Source organism: Dromaius novaehollandiae, chromosome 9 (assembly GCF_036370855.1).
Source record: "Dromaius novaehollandiae isolate bDroNov1 chromosome 9, bDroNov1.hap1, whole genome shotgun sequence".
NCBI lineage: Eukaryota > Metazoa > Chordata > Aves > Casuariiformes > Dromaiidae > Dromaius > Dromaius novaehollandiae.
This window is the reverse complement of record NC_088106.1, coordinates 17,022,690-17,036,573: the sequence shown is the minus strand read 5'-3', so window position 1 is coordinate 17,036,573 and position 13,884 is coordinate 17,022,690. Positions and strand designations below refer to the sequence as shown.

The window sequence follows — 13,884 nt, the reverse complement described above, 5'->3', positions numbered from 1 at the left end:
ATCAAGCCTTTGCCAGCCTAAAGAAGGACAATCTACTCGCAGTAACCCAGGCCTATCTGTTGACTGCAGTCACAGCAACAGGGGAGCTGCAGGACAGGCCACACCAAGAGGCGTGGAGGTAGCCTTGTCTCCAACTTCCCATCTCTCTAGACCCAGTTAGGAGCAGGCAAAAGGAAAAGCTTTTACCATTTTGGGCACCCTTTAAAGATGAGAAGCAATCTCCTTCTGACTGATACAATATTGAATATTGAATGAATACCTGGGGCTAACTGTGGGGGGGAGAGGAGATGAAACTAGGCAGGTTTCTGTTTAGGGAACGAACAGGCAGCAGGAACCTTTGGAGCAGGTTACCTTCCCAGATGTCTCTGAACGTGATCAGTTGGCAGATTCCTAGCAAACACAGCGGTCAGAGGAGCTATATGTTGGAAGAAGGTGAAGATAAGTTGAGGTAGACAATTTGTATGGCTGAGATGGGAAAAGACACTCTTCAAAGCTGAGGGATGGTCAATCAGAGTTTCGTTACTAGCCTAGGAAAATCAAACAGGGAAGAGTATTTAGAGCAAAAAAGAGAAAGCAGGAGCGATATACAGATACTCTCTAGAGAGTAAGAACAATTAGAAAAGAGCTAGTCAAGAAGAGGAAAAAGTTTAATAAGAGAACCATCTTAAGGAAAAAAGAAAACATAAAGGGGGAGAGCAGAGGAAGTAAGACATCAAAGTAGAAGAAAGAGGTGGAGAACAGTAAATTTCTGCAAAGTACACTACAAATTGTGGGAACAGGGTGCATGGGTGACAGTTAAGAGCACACGTGAAAGAGCACAGTGAAAGGATACCTACCTCATTTGGAGAATGACACAACTCTTGCAAGAGAGAGCAAAACCTGTGTTCTTTATATTGATGCGAAATATGAAAGAGAAGTAATCCTGCCTCTGATTCCCTTTTCTGTTCATATTGCCATTGCTCAGTGTCAAAAGCACTTTGTTAACCAGGATACGTCTTCTTGAAAGCTTGTCAGGCCCTGACCCACTGAGCACAACAAGCTTCTTCTGGGTGCACCAGGTCACAATCACGCCTTCCTGCAGAGTGGGACTATCCAGGACTTCACGGAACAGAAAAGTGGGAGAATAACATAGCAAAAACAGCCAAGCAAGGCAAGTCCCATTAATGACCTTTTACTCACCGAGGATGTTAGGGTGTCACAGATTCTGCTTTGTTTGGAGACTGGACATTACAGTGTGCGTGCACACACGCATGCACACACTGCCAGCTCCTTCTCCTTCTGTGCTAGTGATTGCTTTGCTCTGAAGGCCTAACCATAGCAGGCCTGCACAAGGCGTAGCTATAATTCTCCCGTTCTCCAAACTTCAAAACAGCATGCTCTGAAGCACAGGTTGTTATTAGTCAGAGGGGAAGGAGACAGGACCATGATCATGGCCTTTCCTACCACACTGCAAAGCCCTGTTCTGCTCCCTGCCATAAAAGCTGGGCTGTCACAAGGCTCCCATGACATAGTGCAGGAACTTTTTGCCTGACAAATCACCCCAATTTTAGATGATTTATTGATTATTTAATGGAAAGCTGCCTTCACTGGGGAATGTTGTAGCTAATTAACTATCAAACAATTTTTTTAAAAAGTGTTTTGTGCACATTTTAAAGGGCAAAACTGCAGCTGCAGACTCTGCCATGGAGCACTTGCAACATCTGGACTGTCCTCCTATAGATAAACTCCATGGGTCATTGCTTATTTTTGCACCCCAGTAACAGGGGGTCTATGTACAAAATAGGCCCATGCTAGTTTCCAAAGGCAGAACTGCTTCCTCACACAGGTCACGACAGGCTAGCCTAAAATTAAAGCTTATTTCCCTATCACTGTACTACATATAACTGCATATTGGCCCCAATTAGCCCCGGTTTCTAATTGTACCTGACACAGCACAGACCCCTGGTAAGAGACAGTCCCAGCTCTATGCACTTTAAATTGCAGTATGATCATAATGCCTACAAAATCCTACTATAAGAAGAGGAAGACTAGAAAATTCATTTTATTGTCTGCCAAAGAATACTTCAATAACTTGATTTCTGGGGACTAATAAAACTTACAGGATCATGTGTTTGTTTGTTTGTTTTCCCTTTGTAAACACAGACTGACACATTAACAGGCAAAGGAGCAGTGTGATCCCAGTAGCCTGCATCTTTAACACTGGAGTCTGTATCTCTATCCCTCTGCTGCTCCTGGAGGCAGCTCTTAACTGCAAACTCCAGCGTGATGTGGCTCAGAGACAACCAGCCTCGTTGCTGAGCGCTCCGCTCTTTTTGCAGCAACCAGGCAGCTTGTTCAAACCACCACAGGCAGGGGCAGAGCTTGCAGGAAGCTGAGGTAATAATTTTTACACTAAATATCTGGCAAAAATGTGGGGTGTGTGCAGCGAGAAGGGACACAAGGGGAGGGAGGAGCTGCAGAAAATGATAGTAGAAAAACAAGAAACAGCCCTTTAAAATAAATCTAGCCTTCTCCAGGAAGGTGTGACATTGCAGCAAGACTTAAGGCATAGCCGGGAAGGGAGGAAGACTGCACATCTGCATCCTGCACATTTTTTTCTAATGGTTTTTCGTTTCTTTGTTTTGTTTTTAGGCTAGCTGCAAAGTTTTGCAAAAGACTCTCACTACCAAAGCCAACTGCAAAGAGTGGGTATGGAGATGGTGCTTCTTATCTCTGGACATTTTTTTTCTATTTTGTTCTTTTGACAAAGGCTGCTAAAGAAATAAGGCCCCATGTAATTTCCAGCAATGACAAGTGAATCAGTTCTATTGCTTAAAAAAAAAAAAAAGATTCCCTCATTTTCATATTTCCATATTTAATTTTTGCACTTGCATGAATGTTTCTGTTATCTTCCAGCCACATGTTGCTATTTGTCTCTGTAGTGGAGGATTTCTTTTTTTCCCCCTTCTCTCTCTTTTTTTTTTTTTTTTTCTTGACTGTGGGCTATGTGAAGCCTGACTTGCATGCAAAAGATCCACAGGGAAAAAAAACCCTCCAGTCCTCAGTGAAATAAAGAGAGCTGGCATGCTGCATGCTTTGTGAGACGGCTCCACGCTCACCACCACCTCGTGCAGCACGTGACGCAGACGTGCAGCACCACATACTTCCAGAGCTACGTCATGTGGCCAGCGCAAAGTCCCAGAGAAGATCAACAGGCATGGGTAAGGAAGGGCAATGGGAGGCTGAAAAAACTTAGCAGCCACTGGCTGTTTCAAAAATCCGCCAGATCTGGCCGACTAAACGCCGTTCAACAATCCGTCAGCCACTATGCAACTTCCACAGAGTGGAAGTGCCAAGTCTTGGGTAGAGGGAGAGCTCTGAGATTTATGAGACCATTCCAGGCAATCTCGCTGTGTTTAGACTGTTATTTACGTTAGTTACCCTTCAGCTATCTGACTTTCAATGAGATTCAGGCTCCTGAGATATTTGGGTGCTTTCAAAAAGGTTACATGCAGCTGCGAGCAGCCAGCCAAGACTCCCTCATGCAGTCAGCACTAGTGAGGCAGCTCGTTGTTGCGATACATCTGAATTCAGCTGCAGCAGAGCTCGGACAGACGTTATTTTTGTTGTGCTTGCTGGCAGACAAGGTTTCAGACAGACTCTGGTTATGATTTAGTTCTGGTCTACATGTTCAGGGCTCAAACTCCTTCTGCAGCCAAGACAGGGACTGCCTTCAACAGGAGAGAGGGTAAATTCAACCCGTTCTCTATTTGAACAGTATCTGGGTTGTCGTTTCGTCAGTGGAGCGCAGCCATTCATGTTCTGCTCCAATCTGCACCCAGCCTGCAGACAGCTCTGGTTTGTCCACATAAAATATACTCACTGAATTTGTCCTGCCAGTTTCTCTTCTGCAGAAGGGTCATACACACCTCCAGCTCCAGGGTCTCACTGCTGCTGCTGCTGCCGTCACTGTGCTGCCCAATCCATCTGTGTTGCTGCTCTGTGAAAGTCGTGCTCTGCTCCTGTCTTGGGGGAAGGAATGTTTAATAATTTTTTTCCTCTGTTGACAGATTCAGAAAATGATACTCAAGAAACACAACAGCGTGTAGTGCGTACTCACCTGATCTGATGCTGACCTCCCTCCTGCTCCCATTCTTGGTTTTCTGAAACAATATTTACAAGCCTTTGTTCCACAGTACCCACACGCCAGCCAAGTCACCCATCGGTGGTTCCCAAAGTTTTTACCATGGAGTCAATAACCTTCTCCCATATCATCATCCTTTCTTCCCCTCCTCGCTCCCTGCTGGTTGGTCAACTTCCTCCCATTGATTTTGGCAGCACAAGCTTGTACAGAGCACTGCTGATAAGCCTGGCAGTTTTATGACATCAAGCTCCAGTTTGTGCCATGCCTTAACTTCAATAAAGATGCCATTTGTTAAGGTGTACTACCCACATATAAGTATCACAAATTCTACATCACATACGAAAGTGTACTATCATAATGATACATAGTCACTGATAAAGGTATCTTCCAAGCATCGACCGCCAGTAAATAGGATAGACTTTCTACTCCAAATACCTTCCCTGCAGCTTGAAGCTTTGTAACAATTCAGTGTGACTGGGAAGGGACATGCGACACTAGCTCACAAAATGGTCTGCTATTTGGTCTGCCAGAATACAATAATTGTTCTAAAAAGATTACTCATCCTCTGCCCACCTGACATCAGCTGGCAAACCTATCGCTTATATCAGCATGACCAGCATACACCAAAGCAATTCATTGTCACCTTACCTGGCATGACACTGTTACGGTATTTATGATATGAATATGAGAATCTAAAAACATAGCCCCAAACTCTTTAGGGATCTATGCAAGTACTTTTGCTTCCATAGGGTGTTTTGGGACTCTGAGCAGGCATAAAATACATTCATGCAGGTCTCTGTGCAGGAACAGGTCTTGAGTATCAATCATATGTTTTTACAATGAGCTGCAATTGTGGCAGACCTATACGATACGTTGTATTTGCTGAATAGGGGGATGTGGAAGCTCAGGATAATTGAAGACAACAATCAGCCAATATCAGACAAAAGCTCTGTGATTTATGTGGTCAGTAAAGCCAAAGAAGATAGTGCTATGAGGCGAAATGATGAGACCCAGTAGATACAACCGAGGATATGTTTTGACTATAAAGGGAGAAACAAAAGAATCTGACAGAACAATATCCACAATGTGGATATTGGGGTTTCTAGTCATAGATTTATAACTTTACTTTTTCCAGCTATGATAATGTTCTGTGCAAAGAAACAGATTTGGTTCAATCCATTTAGTCTCATTGAGACTAAATTATTGATAATTTATAAAGACTGTCTTATCTTGTAAGGGAATTACCAGGTTTTGAGCTTAAATAGGCAACAAGCAAAACAAGTGTGAAAGTGAGACACTGGAAAAGCACTTGATGCCACAGAGAAAAATTAATGGGCTTTCATGCAGTTCCTTCAACTTGTGAATGTGAATCTACCTGCAATTAGTACGGAGTTGACACTACATGACTATTTATATTGAGTGGGAAGGGGAAAGTGATTTTCTTTTTTTTTTTTTTCTGTTTTGTAATTTGGGAATTTAAAGGTTTAACTATCCCATTCTTATGAAAATCTTGAAATTCAGCTAACGACACCATGGTAATATACACTTTTCTCCCACATTCATCACCTATGGAAAATATATTTCCCCTCTGGAGCAGTCACCATAAAATGCCTGGGATGAGAGAAGCTTTTCTCTTGCAAAAGATAATCTGTCTTCAAAGTTATAAGTCAGACAACTGAGTGGCCTAATTGCTTGAACATTTACAAATACTTCATAATTAAATTTGTGCCAAACTATGTGAAAAAGATTTACGTTCCGCTTCCCCCAAACTGTTTCACCCTCTTTTTTTTTTTTCCTTTTCCTTTTTTTTCTTTCGTGTGTGTGCATGTGTGAACTGAATCTTTGGGAACTCCTTCCAGTTGATGCATCATTGAGGTGGTTAAACACATTGCATTATGGCAGTCTGTCACATCAGTGTTTCACACTGAAATACTGGACTTGACACATCAGTCGAAAAGGAAGTCAGACTATCCAAAATCCAAAGAGTCATGTCTCTTTTAAAACTTGAGATTTTGAAGACAGAATTTTCACCTATTTAACTTCAGCTGCAGCAAAAATGTCAAGTTTAAATAAGTATAATAGAGCTTTTTGACATTAAAAATAATTTGTATGCAAATTAATAGGGTCCTGCTTGTGGGTAGAAGTAGCCAGTACTCTGTAAATAGCCCTATTTATTTCAGTGAAGCCCTGTAAATTAGTTACGGCAAGAGAGGTGACAGAATCTGACCCTCCAGGAAACAAAAAACAATGCATTGCAATATTTTTAAGTAACAACATTCTGAATACAAGGACTCATAAAGCTTTCACTTGCACCCAAACTCTTACCTGCTCCCTTGATGTTGGTGGGAATTTTGCCTATAGGCTGCTGGAGATAGTGTTTCTTTCAACTGCTGAATGAGCTAATACTCAGATGAAGATCTGTAGTAGTTTCAGGCTTGTATCTCGTATTTCTAAAGGGGCAGTAGCAAATGCATTGAAATACAAAGCTTAACTTCTAGAGTTGTGCAGAATATGCTCCTTTCCGGTGGCATCAATAGCAAGAGAGGCAAAGGCAGGAGATTTGGGGTATATAAAACAGCAGAATTTGAAGAATCATTTTCCTGTAATTACAAAAAAAAAAGTTATCTTTTACCACGTTCTGCAACATAAACTGTTTTCATGCAGTAACCTACTGCATGTGCCAAATGAAAGATTCTATTGAATATACACAAGACTGAATGTAATCACTTCTGACTTTAACCAGAATGCACAAGTATCTTTGTCATGCTTTTATCACCAAAAAAATTGTCAAAATTGTTGACAACCATGTTTCAATATTATAATGCAAAAAGAGTTAGGATTAGGACCTGGAAATTCTACTCTTTTAGCTTTCACCAGCATACAATAATGTGCATGAGTAATTAATATGGAAACAAGGGTGAAGATGGATTGCCACAGTTTGGAGGAAAAAGTCTGCCATCTGGACAACATTGCCAGCTCAAGATTATATGCAAGTCTCCGTTATTTAGTGTTTGTCTATAACAATGGAGCAAATGTTAATATATTAAGTCTAACAACAAAAGACAGTGTTTATAACCCTTAATAATATCAGAGAATCCTTGAAAATATGACACATTAACTTTTATTATATGTTTTAAATGTACTGTTTTTCTTATTTTTATCTCAAACGTTTTCAGGATCTAATTCATGATTTTTGAGCACCTTGGGGTTAACAATACCATTTGTTGAAATTTCTAAAATCTGCTACTCTTTGGTATGCTTCACAGAGTTCCTATGTAAGGAATGAGAGGTATTAAAACAATCTTAAATCAGCCGTGGATTCTACCGAATAGCTCTTGCTTTTGAAAATTCCATGGCATACTAGATCCAGAGCTTATGCAAAATCTATTCTCCCCGTTCTTCCTTCCATCTCAGAAACATCTGTAAAGGAATCTCCCTCAACAGCGACAATTTTCTTGTGATAAAGTCCAGCCTCTTACAGGGCCTCGCAGGATTTTCTAAGATTTACACAGCTGTAGCAAACAACTTCAAAATTAACCATCTGACCTTCCTCAAAATGCTCAAAATGCTCAGATTCCTCATTGTGGACAAAAGACTCAAGCATATTGAAGGCCCTAGGGCCAAGATGATTTCTGAGCTGTCATGCATCAAAAAAACCCTTCCTCTAATTTTCCAGAGCTGTTTTATCTACTCTCCGTATTCCACACTGTCCTCCATCTCCACTAAGAAATCATCTCAAGGAGAGGGGCAATAAATGACCATTTAGGGGGGGAGTGGTCATATTTGTTGAGAAGCAAAAGAAGTGCTTAATTAAGACCAAATTCACAGCTGAAAGCTGTGACTTTGCTATGAGCAGTCTACCCATTGTCCCTAATTAATAAAATCTTTTATGAGTCTGCTCCTACGTAAGTGCACATACTTTTCATATCCCTCTAACTTCAGTCTAACTCCCAACCCACTACAGAGGCCTACGGCCTAAACCTTTATAGTATTAGGATTTTAATTCTGATTTGTACTTAACTATTACAGTGGTGAATACCTTCATTCCATCCTACCCCAGCTTTGGATTCATTTTGCGTGGATGAAGGTCCTGGCGAAAAAGTACTTCTCTTTCTGCAGAAATGTACACGATAGAGTCCTTGACCAGGGTACTCCCATGCTGAACTGAAGAGTAGACATATACTTTTGGAGCACACCAAGGAGCAGTTCCAGCACTATTCTGGGTACATACCTCTCCCTAGAAGAGGAGAAGCTGGAAGGACACACAACAGCAGGTGCTTCTTATATATCCTTATCAGCTTAAACTTGTCCCATGTACGCGAAAACACAGAGCATCCATACAATGGGGTTTCATCCCTCAGCAAGGACATGGTTCTTGTCCAGCTCTCACCAGCTCAGTAAAAAAGTGCTGGTTTCTTTGCCAAATTGCCTTATAAGGCTACAGCAGGGTCTGGATTTGCCCATTACCACAGGGTTTAATGACCTTAAGCACAACACTGAATTACACCTCCAATTGCTATTTCCATCTGATTAAGCACTGAAAAATGCAGAAGGCTGGATACATATATACAACACTGGTAAATGAGCTAACACATTGAACCATAGCATGCAGTATTTAATCCTCATTCAACACAACTCATTATTTACTGAGGCATTCAGAAATGCATGTGTTATTACAAAGCTACAGAACTGAAGAAGGTGTCCTGTTTTTTTACAAAAATTTGAAAAACTTAGCAATAAACTTATAGGAAATAAATCTATTACTGAAGTGATCTTGTGAAACCACGACTCCCACTACCCAAACCAAAGACTCACTCAAGTCATGACTGCGCAAAGCAATGGAAAGAACATATTCAAAGCTTTACTTTCGGCCACATCCTAAAGCAAAATAAATGCAAACTTCACAGAAACCAATTCGAAAAATATCTGTCAATTTTCCTGTAGTGGCATAACTGGCTGCACTTCAGCTGCATGATAACTGACTAGCCTAGAAGTTCGTCTAAGCTGGGCATCACAGTCATTAAAAAATTCAGTGAAAGCAAGAGGTAGGGTATGGATGCAGAACAATACTACCATTTTTAAATGACTAAAATAGAGCTCTGAGTTATAATAGGAAGCAGAGCTAAAAGTTGAATGCCAGCTTTTTTTTGTTTTGTTTTAAGCTTTCATGTTGACCTCTGCTCTACACAAACTTAAATCTGTTTTACATCAGAAGCTGCAGGGACAGGAGAGTACATGGGAAAGGAACATGTCTGGGAATTTAGAGAGGACCAGCTAAATTTTTTGAGCTCCAGTGGGATTGGTGACATAACTAAAAAGCAACAAACAGCAGCTGAGAGGAAGGATTTAAATATAAATAAGGACACTTTGATTTGTAAATGTGAATGTGATCAATAAAAACCTATGGCTTCAAAGTCACTGTTTTCAAAAAAATACATAACTAAATAAGAGTCTAAAAGCCATAAAATACCAAGCTGGGGAAAAAGAAGATATTAGAGAAGAGTAAAGGCATGAAATAATGTTGACATATATTCCCTGGCCAAAAAAAAATCTAACTAAATACCCTATTTTCCTTAATTAAAAATCACTGAATTATTTAAGTTTTCTGACTAAATTAAATATTGAAGACACATCAAGGTCTGCCTAGTTATGTGATTAGTGGTTCACATACTTATTAAGATCTTTGCATTTGGACCCATATTCAATCTCTAATTAAAAATATTACTAGAGATTCAGTCCCACAAACAACTCAGTATACACATACTCTATGTTTTAAAATGGTTAAATATATTAATTCACACAATTCATTCATTAGTAAAAGTTTAGAACTTATTGTCCTTTTCCAGGGCTCAATACAAAGAGACTATGACCATTTAAATGGCCATGGCTTAAGAGATAGCATTTGCCATCCTACTAAAGGTGCTGTTCACACTCTATCCACGGGATCAGAGTTCAAATAGCAATGCATTCAATCTGGGAAAAAGTGGTAGTTACAATAGTGTAGTAATAGCAGTTGCAGATAACAATTTCAAAAGCTGAAACCACTGAAACATGGTGGTTTGCAGTTAGAAAATGTTTGTGTGTTTTACCAGAATGTAACCCATTACCCTGCCAACTGGGAAAAATAAAAATCCAGTCGGAAGACACAAAATTAGATCAGAGCTCTCTCTCAAATGAAAAGAAATCCAGTCTTGCTGAACTGAAATCCAGTCTTGCTGAACTGAAATGTGATTATTTGAATGGCATTTCTATCAGCTCATTTGTTTAAAACTCAATTTAATGGTATGTTAGAAACTTTGTCTTACAAACGCTAATGTGTACGTGCTACTCTGCTCACAGGAGCAGGCCCATTAGCAGGTCTGAACAGACTGTCCTCTGTGGGGAACCCACAACCACACATTGCAAACAGAGCATAAGAATGGAGCAAATGTTTAGTGACATTTCCCCAAAATTCTCTTCAGCCTCTGAAAATTTGCAGCTTAGAGACCTCCTATTTAGCAGCCCTCACTGGATTTCTCCTCAGTGAACATGGCCAGTCACCACCAAACCCACGTAAGCTGTTGGTATCCACAGCATGCTGGCAGGTGGCAGTCCAGCGCTTAACTAAATGCTGTGTACAAAACCACTTTATTCTGTTTTGAACGGTGTTTTTTACCTTCATTTTCTGCCCCCACTTCTGGTATCTGAAAAAACAGTGGACAATTCTCCCTCTTCATGACACTCACAATCTTCTAAACCTTCATCATATCTTCCCTGCACCAGCTGTTTCCCAGGCTGAAGGATGTGGTCTACTCAGCTGTTCCTTGTGTAAAGGACATTAGATAAGGAACTGAATCATCCAAGGCTCTTTCTCTGCTTCATGGAGAATTAATACACCTTCAAATCTTGTATGGGCTGAATCATTCTCTGAATATTTCTTTCTGTTGAGTAGAGAGGGAGCCTTGATGACTGTTCTAATCTAAGACCTAATTTAGATGCTAGGCAAATTTTATTACATTTATCAGGTGAAGATCTGAGTGTTTCTGTTTAGTGAGATGGAGAAATTCGTGCTCTTAATGGTTGCTATTGGGCAGTGGTTTCTTTTCAGTACATGAAATGAGAAAACAGAGCCAGTTCATTATGAAGCTAGTGGAAGTTGTAATAAGGCGAATATAGGCAGAATCCTACAAGTGCATGCGGGGAATGTAAGAAAATGCAACATCAAAGAAAGATGAGCAGGGAATGGAGAGCAAAGAAACATGTAATGAGCCGAGTCAGACTAAAGTCTAAGATAATTGGTTAAGGGTTACAGCACTCGGAAAATTGTATCCTACAACAGAAGTAGAAAGTGGATTGAAAAGAATGAGACTCAATAGATCTGTTAGCACTTTATAAGGACCAGAATAATCTTCCTAATTTTTCAGGTAGAGAAACTGGGGCCCTGAATAGAGCCAGTAGCAACTGTATCACCTGGACCAGCTCTCCTAGATCTGGGACCAGACTCAACCACGGCCTCTCTTAGGAAGCAGGCTAGTGCTTTGCTTACAAGCCTCTTCTAAATATTTTTCTTATTAACTCTGAGGCTAGAGAGAACTTAATAACTTGTCAGTGTGAAATTATTAACTCTCTTAATGACAAAGGCACGGTGTGGGGTTTGTGGCCCAGTGCAAGTTCTTGCTGTTTGTGCAGTGTTAAATAAGTCAGTTGATCAATGGTGCTCTGATGATTTATTAACGTCATGCTGCCAATGAGAACTCATGCTGAAAGTTAAGATGGATCAAACTTAATTTTAAAATATTAAAGTGAATCTGTATCTTTCAAAGACTTATAGAACTAATTGTATGTTTATCATATATTAATATAGAAAGCAAAATACAGCTGAATAATAAGGCATGTGTCTCTTTCACTAGTCCAAAACATTGCCAACAGCATCAACAGCAAAGAATTGTGTTTTATCATGTTTTGTTGCAATTCCACAAAAATGGCTTGATATCGCAGTGACATAAACAATTCCTATGTTGGGTCCTAAGTACCTTTGATTTTCAATAAGAGAAAAAAATAACCAAATCTAATTTCACTTGGATATGTGTACATTGCTTTCACATTTCAATGCAAAAATCCAAAGGGCAGTATTTTCTTAGTGAAGAAAATCTGATTATGAGTAAAACAGCTGAAACAAAACACTGCAAAGAATATTTTTCTTCTTTCATGAAAGATTCACAATGTCAAACTGCCCTGTCACACTGTCACAATATTTTAAATGTTTGATTCATGATTTTTGCCTCATATAGGATGAGACTGTACCTACCTGATACAGATTTATTTAGAAACAGTCTGCTACACCAAGAGAGGCTGCTGTTTTGCTTCACCCTTATATATATACACAGCACTGTGATGCAAACTGGTCCATAAACAATTACTAGGCACTGAAAATCACATGGCAGTCCAAGCACTTTGTATTAAGAGAATAATCTGGTTAGTGCAATGCCATGAACTTTGATATATTTTTAACTGTTCAGATGAGTACCTTTTAAATATATGTATATATTAAAGAGAATTATATAAGGATTCTGGTGCCATAGTCAGAGTTAAAATATTAATACTACATTTTGGACCTACCCAGCCTTTCATCTGAGAATGTGTACTGTTTGATAAAGATGGTCAAGTATTATCTTCACCATTTCAGTCTTTAAGAACCTGAACCACAGACAGACTTAGCATCCTCTGAAGTTACAAGAAAGATTCTTTTATACTGCAAGAAAAAGCTTATTTGAGCCCTAAGGCTATGTCTATGCCAGCAAGTAGTGCAGACCAGCAGAAGCGGATCTGCAGGGCAAAACAGTTGATGCTGAAAACCAGAGATCGACATTATAATCATTACAAGCCTTTTTTTTTTTTCTTTTTAAATTGAGAGTAGCTCATGTCTGACCCCATAGACTGAGTACATCAGATGTACTCCTGGAGCACCTCTTTTGGTTTACATTTATCCAGAAGCAATTCCAGTTCACACACTCAAGACTGTTCTTCAATGTGAACGAAAGCACAAAAAGTGGAGATGGTCACAAGATTTGCTTTAGAAGTACATGCCTGAGCCAAACTAAAGTATTAAGGTGGACTCATCCTTTGCAATGTCAGCAGGACAGAGCCTGATTCAAAGCACAGTGATGCCAACAGGGAGGTGAGGAGAGGGGGTCTTCTCAGAAGTTTCGGTAGATCTGGGTTTCGGGCCAGCAGGAGCCAGAGTTCGGTTGCCAGGCCCCCTTGGCTGTGTCAGCATGGATATGCTCTGCAGCTCCCGAGTTCGTACTCCATCTTACAACATCCACAATTTGCTTCATACCACACTCCATGTTGTGCGCTAAAACTAACCACATGACAGGCAGTCTTCCAGTGATAACAATAATCTTCAGGTGATGCCAACAATTTGTACTTAGTTGATGTGTGCAGCACTCTGCTAAGCCCAGCCAATCAACACAGTCTGCTGAGCAACAAGAAAAAGAGTGTCCGGGTCTGTTATGCTCTGTCAGCTTTCCTAACTACTTCAAGAAATTAGTTTTGAGGACTTTGCTAATACATTTACATGAAAATGCAATGTACTTTCCAGCTCCCTGATACATGTATCAGATTATATTTGCACACTGTATTCTTGGAGACTGCTTGCATGTCTCAGATACCACAGAGTTTTCCATGCTTTCCATATAGAACTCTATGAAGGCAGCAAAATGTAGACTTCCCTAGCCAGTCTCAGTGGGTTTACATGCCTGTGTAATAAAAATGAACAA

At 40.1% G+C, this 13,884-nt stretch overlaps 3 long non-coding RNA genes across 3 annotated transcripts in view; 2 read left to right on the top strand and 1 right to left on the bottom strand.

Moving 5' to 3' along the window:
• The window catches only part of LOC112981694 (uncharacterized), a 28,059-nt gene extending 26,910 nt beyond the window's left edge, over positions 1-1,149 (top strand). Inside the window, exon 3 of the long non-coding RNA XR_003258782.2 lies at positions 1,007-1,149. This is a non-coding gene — a long non-coding RNA (uncharacterized LOC112981694). The remainder of the gene's footprint in view (positions 1-1,006) is intronic.
• The window catches only part of LOC112981690 (uncharacterized), a 122,382-nt gene that overhangs the window by 68,457 nt on the left and 40,041 nt on the right, over positions 1-13,884 (bottom strand). The window contains exons 12-15 of the long non-coding RNA XR_003258778.2: positions 6,449-6,723; positions 4,100-4,142; positions 3,909-4,005; positions 352-527 (exon numbers count right to left, since the gene is read on the bottom strand). This is a non-coding gene — a long non-coding RNA (uncharacterized LOC112981690). The remainder of the gene's footprint in view (positions 1-351; positions 528-3,908; positions 4,006-4,099; positions 4,143-6,448; positions 6,724-13,884) is intronic.
• Positions 2,279-4,824, top strand: LOC112981691 (uncharacterized). The gene is made up of 3 exons (XR_003258779.2): positions 2,279-2,376; positions 2,632-3,200; positions 4,050-4,824. It is a non-coding gene; the product is annotated as an uncharacterized LOC112981691 (long non-coding RNA).